Genomic DNA, 7,796 nt, shown 5'->3' with positions numbered 1-7,796 from the left:
GTTCATCCTGGTCTGGTTACGAGTCGCAATCTGACTCGCAACCGTGGTTGCGGTTCGTGCGGTTTGGTCTCGAGTGGGGGTTCCGACTCGCAATCCGAGTCGCAACCGGACGTGTAACTGATTTCCATACTTTTAGTCAATTAAATCCCGTGATTTCAGCTAACAGTTTGGTCAGTTTCGGTAACCAGATCAATTAACATAATTTTCAACAATTCATTAGCATGATATCGATCAAATAGGATAATTGCAACACAAATTCATAAGAACCCTAATTAATTCCATATGAACAACATTAACAATTCGCATGATCCGGTCCGATTACTAGCATACACGTTAACTCAACAATTTCGCATAACATCCATATATGAACACACATCAGTCGATTAGCACACGTACAATCTGATATCATCATCTAAATAATCCGATTCACAACAAACATGAAGCCGATTACATGTATCAACATTCAACCCGATTCCTAACATATTATCTTGTAACCACTATTGTTCATCATACAATTCCAACCGGATAACATCATGTAACACGTATAGCACAACAGGAATCACAAATCCAGAGGTAATACACTAACCGATTACAAGTGAGGTGTGTGATCCGGGCAAGAGTGCTCCTTGGTGCCGTCGGGTTCAAGCAGCCGAGAGAGAGAGATAGAGAGCAAAGCTTCTAGGGTTTGTGTGTAAGTGCTTGTGATTTGCAAAAGTGGTAAAACAAAACCCCTAACTTGGTTTTGTGTGTGTTGCGAGTGGGGAGTGGGCCGAGCCCACTCGGTTGTCTAATGGACCCGAGAACAAGGAGTGGCCCAAAGGGCTTGTGCGAGTGGTGTTGTGCGGTTCAAGTTGTGTAGCCTTATGCGGTTTGGCTCGTTTACATACATACACATATTATATGCACAACACACGTAATAACAAAATCACATAATTATTCAATAAACAACGTTCTCATAACCACGTATCGTTACACAAAGTGAGTCTAAAGTTCGAGTTGTCACATTATCCCCAACTAATTGGAAATTTCGTCCCGAAATTTGGTATGCACTCACTGAGGAAGCTAGGTAAACTGTACTGTTCACTGTTTTTCCTGGGGTGTCACATCCTCCCCCCGTTGATCTGGAATTTCGTCCCGAAATTCCGAAGTAGTAGCTTCAGCCTCAGTAGTGGTTGCCCTGTTCCCGAATAACTGGGGGTACTTTTCTGTCATCCTGTCTTCGCGTTCCCAGGTGTACTCTGGGCCACGTTTGGAGTTCCAACGAACTCGAACAAGAGGGATTCTCTTGTGTTTGAGGACCTTCACATCCCGGTCCGTGATTTCAACTGGTTCCTCGACGAACTGCAACCGCTCGTCGATAGTGAGTTCCTTAAAAGGAATGATGAGGTTTTCATCTGATAGGCACTTCTTTAAGTTCGATACATGAAAAACATTGTGAACTGCCCCGAGTTCAGCTGGTAGTTTCAACTTGTAGGCTACCTTGCCAATCTTTTCTATAATTTCGAATGGTCCGACGTATCGCGGATTCAGTTTGCCCCGTTTGCCAAAACGTACCACACCCTTCCAGGGTGAAACTTTCAATAGAACCCGGTCCCCGACCTCAAATTCCAAAGGCTTTCTACGCTTGTCCGCGTAGGCTTTCTGACGGTCGCGTGCTGCCGCCATGCGTTGTCGTATCTGTGCTATCTTTTCTGTGGCGTCCACTACAATCTCTGGACCCGTAATCTGACTATCCCCCACCTCTGCCCAACAGAGAGGTGACCGGCATTTACGCCCGTACAATGCCTCGAATGGAGCGGCTTGAATGCTGGTATGGTAACTGTTATTGTATGAGAACTCCACTAAAGGGAGATGCTTTTCCCAGCCGTTGCCGAAATCTATAACGCATGCTCGAAGCATGTCTTCGAGAGTTTGGATCGTACGCTCAGACTGCCCATCCGTCTGAGGATGATATGCTGTGCTCATGTCTAATCGTGAGCCGAAAGATTTATGCATTGCTTGCCAAAGCTCTGACGTGAATCGTGCATCGCGATCCGAAATGATAGATGTGGGCACCCCGTGCCTCGAGACAACTTCTTTAAGGTATACATCTGCAAGAGTGGAGAACTTGTCCGTTTCCTTAATCGGTAGGAAGTGTGCAGACTTAGTGAGTCGATCAACTATGACCCATATTGTATCGTTCCCACGCTGGGATCTAGGTAGGCCTGTAACGAAATCCATGGAAATTTCTTCCCATTTCCACTGTGGTATCTTAGGCTGCTGAAGTAGCCCTGCTGGCTTCTGATATTCGACCTTGACTCTTGCACAGGTCAAGCATTTTCCAACGTACGTAGCGATGTGGGCCTTCATACTAGGCCACCAATAAGTAGTGCTGATGTCGTGGTACATTTTATCCGACCCTGGATGTACCGAATAGCGAGACTTGTGAGCTTCATCCATTACAAGTTCGCGTAAACCGCCATAGAGAGGGACCCAAATCCGGCCCGTTACATAATAGGCGCCGTCTGCCTTCTGTTCCATCTGTTGTCGTGAGCCGCGTAAGGCTTCAGCCTTGACGTTTTCGGGCTTCAATGCTTCTACCTGAGCATTTCGTATCTGTGCTGGAAGGCTAGACTGAATCGTAAGCTGTAGCGCTCGCACGCGCCGTGGTAGAGTGTCCTTTCGACTGAGGGCATCAGCCACCACATTGGCTTTGCCTGGATGATACTTGATAGCGCATTCGTAATCGTTAAGTAACTCGACCCATCGTCGTTGACGCATGTTCAAATCCTTCTGCTTAAGAATATGCTCGAGACTCCTGTGATCGGTGTAAATCGTGCACCTGGTACCGTACAGGTAGTGTCGCCATATCTTAAGTGCGAAAACAACAGCTCCCAGCTCTAAATCGTGCGTCGTGTAGTTGCGTTCATGAACCTTGAGTTGACGAGAGGCGTAAGCAATAACCTTATCGCGCTGCATTAACACACATCCCAATCCCCGAATGGATGCATCACAATAAACCACAAAGTCATCCGTGCCCTCTGGCAAAGAGAGGATAGGTGCACTGCAAAGCCTATCCTTTAGGTGCTGAAAAGCAGTCTCCTGGGGTTCTCCCCAGCGATAGGTAACACCCTTCTGTGTCAGTAACGTAAGCGGCTGAGCAATCTTCGAGAAATCCCTGATAAACCGTCTGTAGTAACCTGCCAGACCCAAGAATTGGCGTATTTCTGTCGGTGTACGCGGTGCAGGCCAGTTCCTGATCGAATCTACCTTGGATGGATCAACATGGATCCCATCCTTGTTCACTACGTGGCCTAAGAAGTGGACTTCACGAAGCCAGAAGTCGCATTTAGAAAGCTTGGCGTACAACTGTTCCTTCCGAAGGAGTTCCAATATCAGGCGAAGATGCTGCTCGTGTTCCTCCTGACTCTTGGAGTAAATCAGAATGTCGTCGATGAATACTATGACGAACTTGTCGAGATAGGGTTTGCACACCCTGTTCATAAGGTCCATAAATACAGCAGGCGCGTTCGTTAACCCGAATGGCATGACGAGAAACTCGTAGTGACCGTAACGAGTTCTGAAGGCTGTCTTGGAGACGTCCTCATCCCGGACTCTCAGCTGATGGTACCCCGACCTCAAGTCTATCTTCGAATAGTAGCACGACCCTTGCAACTGGTCGAATAAGTCGTCAATGCGTGGAAGAGGATAACGGTTCTTCACCGTCACCTTGTTGAGTTCGCGGTAGTCGATGCACATCCTGAACGTACCGTCTTTCTTCTTCACAAAAAGTACTGGAGCTCCCCAAGGCGAAGAGCTTGGTCGAATGAAACCTTTTTCCAAGAGCTCTTGTAATTGCTTTGACAATTCCTCCAATTCCGATGGAGCTAGGCGATATGGTGCGCGAGCTATGGGTGCTGCTCCTGGAGCGAGCTCGATCTGAAATTCGACCTGACGATGAGGCGGTAAGCCAGGTAAGTCTTCAGGAAACACCTGAGGGTAATCACGTACAATTGGAATATCCTCCAATTTCTTTTCCTTTGCTGATGCGTCTGTAACGAGAGCCAGAATGGCTGTGTGACCCTTACGTAAGCATTTCTGAGCCTTCAAGAAAGAGATGATGCCAACCACAGCACCACTCTTGTCGCCTTGAACTTCTAGAGGTTCCTGACCAGATCGTGGAATGCGAATAACCTTTTCGCTGCATAAGATTTCTGCCTGGTGTTGGGATAACCAATCCATCCCAATCACGACGTCGAAGCTACCCAAAACTATGGGGATGAGATCAATGGAGAAGGCTTGACCAGCTAGGATAAGATTACAACCCTGAACTACGTGCGTGGCTTCTAGACTTTTACCGTTAGCTAACTCTACTACATGTTTGGTGGGTAAAAGTGTTGGTGCACGTTTTAGCAGTTGACACATTTTCACAGACATATAGCTTGTATCCGCACCCGAATCAAATAAAACAGTAACGTAAATATTGTCGAGGAGAAACTTACCCATAACAACGTTGGGATCGTTCACTGCGTCGCCTCGACCTAGCACAAAAGCACGACCACGAGCTTCATTGCCGTTGTTGTTGTTTCCCCCGTTGTTGTTCCCGTTGCCCTGGTTGTTATTGTGGTTGCGATTCTGGTTTAACTGGGGACAATCGCGTTTGAAATGACCTTCAGCCCCACACTGGAAACACCCCCGGTTTCCACGCTGTGGCTGCTGCTGCTGCTGCTGGTTCTGTGGAGCTGGTTGCTGAGGCTGCTGATTCTGATTCGCAGGACGAGGGCTCCTACAATCTTTGGCCTCGTGACCCATCTTGAGACACCTTTGACAGCGACCCTTGTTACATGGGCCGTGGTGATGCCTGTTGCAGTTGTGGCACCTGGGTTGACTACCCTGATATCTCCTCTGTCTGTGACCACTAGAGGATTGTTGACTGGGACTCTGATAGTGGTCAATCTTCTGCTGCTGAGATTGTGGCTGAACAGATGCTGAACCTTTACTGGAATCTCCATCCCATTTTCTTTTACTGTCACCAGATGTAGCAGGAGTAACTGAGGTGGTGACGTTAGCAGTAGCATTAACACGCTTGGGCAGTCTATTCTGATCCACTGCCTGATCAGTGATACGGTGAGCAAGACGCTGGATTTCCTGGATGTTCTCGAGGTTAGCCGACGTTACGTGGCTCTGAATTTCTGGCGCCAAACCCTTGAGATACAACTCAATGCGCTTGTAGGGAGGGTCCACCATAGTTGGACACAGAACGGCCAGCTCATTAGACCGTTTAGTATACGCTTCGATTTCCGATCCAACCATTTTCAGGTTATACAGCTCGTCTTCCAGTTTGTGAATATCTTCACGCGTGCAATACTCACGCTTGATGAGTTCCTTAAAATCGTTCCATGGGGTGGCGTTAGCAGCTGCCAACCCTAAGATTTGGACTTGGGCGTTCCACCAAGTCAATGCTATTCCTTCCAAAGTACCGGTGGCAAACTTGACCTTGCGAGCTTCAGGGCACTCGCACATTTCGAATACCGATTCTAACTTTTCAAACCAATGGAGGAGTCCCACTGCCCCCTCTGTGCCGCTGAAAGAGTTTGGACGACAGTCCATGAAGTTCTTGAACGTGCAGACAGGCTGCTGCGCGTGTTGACCTATTGTGTACGAATAGGACGAAGTTAAATACGAGAGTTAATGTAGGATCTAAAGATCCTAGTGTGTGCCTATACTGCAGGGTATACTACCTGCTTGAGCTGCTGCAACTGCCGCAGCAACTTGAGCTTGAACAAGAGCCTCTAGCTGGGCTTGTGTCATGTTGATTCGTCCAGACATGATCTTCATAGTAACAAGTAGCATACGTAAGAATGGTTCGCGAGTAGGGCGATGACAGAAAAGTGTAGGCATATAGGTGTTCTCATGTAATCAAGCATGTGTATCTAAGCGTAATGCGAGCAAAGTTCTAAACAGTTCTAGCAAACAGGCAATAAACATAAACCTTATTACCTAGGATGTCGAGTCTTGCACGTGGAGCGAAGCGTCGTTGTGGATCGTTGAGAGCACTGTTCTGGTTATAGTCCGGTTTTAATAAAACGTTTTCCCCATATTAAAACCAAGTTCTCTATAACCAATGGCTCTGATACCAATCTGTCACACCCCCAAAATCCACCCGCGGAATACCACCGCTTGGGAGCGTGACTGACCAGGATCAAGCCATCAATCATATCAAACATAGCATTTAATAAAAAAATAATTAACGTAAGTCTCCATGACATGATTGATGTTTCAAAACCAAATACTGTTTTAAGTAGCGGAAGCAATGTAAAGTAAACCCAAGTAATGTTATAAGTTCAATAATGTTCATGATCCATCTGCCCCAACGACCTGCTCCTTCCTTGTGCAAGCTCCATAAATTACCTAAGGTCCTGCAAGGCATGCAGCAAATAATCAACAAACTAGTTGAGCGAGTTCACAGAAAGTAAGTTCATAATGTAATGCATAAGTATAGCTAGTGGGGGGCTTCCCATACTAGTGTGTAATAAAGGTGGGGGCTTCCCTTGTTTATCTTGGCTAATGAGGGCTTCCCATTAACGGTACTTACTAGACTAACTTCCGACCATGTGTTCTTCTTTACCGAGAACAGGAAAACGTACAGGGTCACGTAGGCTTTACGTGACGTGCCCTTCCCCGAGGACAGTGGTACGCGTGGGGGCTACGTAGGCTTTACGCAGCGTGGCCTTCCGACCTGGAAGCCAGTGGATGGTATTGGGTTACGTAGGCTTTACGTAACGTGTCCTCCCGACCCGGGAGACATATGGCAAATATACTGGGTTACGTAGGCTTTACGTAACGTGTCCTGACTAACCTGAGGACGATGGTCTATAGTCTGGTATATGCGTAAGTACGAGTAACTCCTTTTACAATAACATATCCAACCCAATTCCCAACCCGGGAATCCCATGCCTTGGCTGTGTGAACTCACCTTGGTTTGCTCGGCAGATACACAAGGAATATAAGTAGCAAGTAAATGGTCACTCACGTCCTACCATGGTTATTATACTAGTCAGGTTCGTATATAGCACGTATATAGTAATCACGTATAGTCATGGCAAACATGTACGCACGTAAGCAGATAAGACATAGCATGTGTGGATCCAATTGTCTAAGTCCACCAATACCCGGCCCAATGTCATAAGCAGCCCAATAACAAAACAGTCCAGATTCTCAATCGGCCCAAATAGCAAACGCATACAAGTCCATTAATAAACAGTCCACAATTCAAATCGTTGGGCTCAATAGATTGGGCCCGTGACAGTGAAGGCCCAACAGTGTCTGTGCAACGGTGGTCTTGACTCGCAACGGGGTTACGAGTCGCAACGAGGATCCCGAGTCGTAACGGGGTCTCGAGTCGTAACAAGCGGTCTCGGTTCATCCTGGTCTTGTTACGAGTCGCAATCTGACTCGCAACCGTGGTTGCGGTTCGTGCGGTTTGGTCTCGAGTGGGGGTTCCGACTCGCAATCCGAGTCGCAACCGGACGTGTAACTGATTTCCATACTTTTAGTCAATTAAATCCCGTGATTTCAGCTAACAGTTTGGTCAGTTTCGGTAACCAGATCAATTAACATAATTTTCAACAATTCATTAGCATGATATCGATCAAATAGGATAATTGCAACACAAATTCATAAGAACCCTAATTAATTCCATATGAACAACATTAACAATTCGCATGATCCGGTCCGATTACTAGCATACACGTTAACTCAACAATTTCGCATAACATCCATATATGAACACACATCAGTCGATTAGCACACGTACA

Source organism: Helianthus annuus, chromosome 8 (assembly GCF_002127325.2).
Source record: "Helianthus annuus cultivar XRQ/B chromosome 8, HanXRQr2.0-SUNRISE, whole genome shotgun sequence".
Lineage (NCBI taxonomy): Eukaryota > Viridiplantae > Streptophyta > Magnoliopsida > Asterales > Asteraceae > Helianthus > Helianthus annuus.
Note: the sequence above shows the minus strand (reverse complement) of the source record.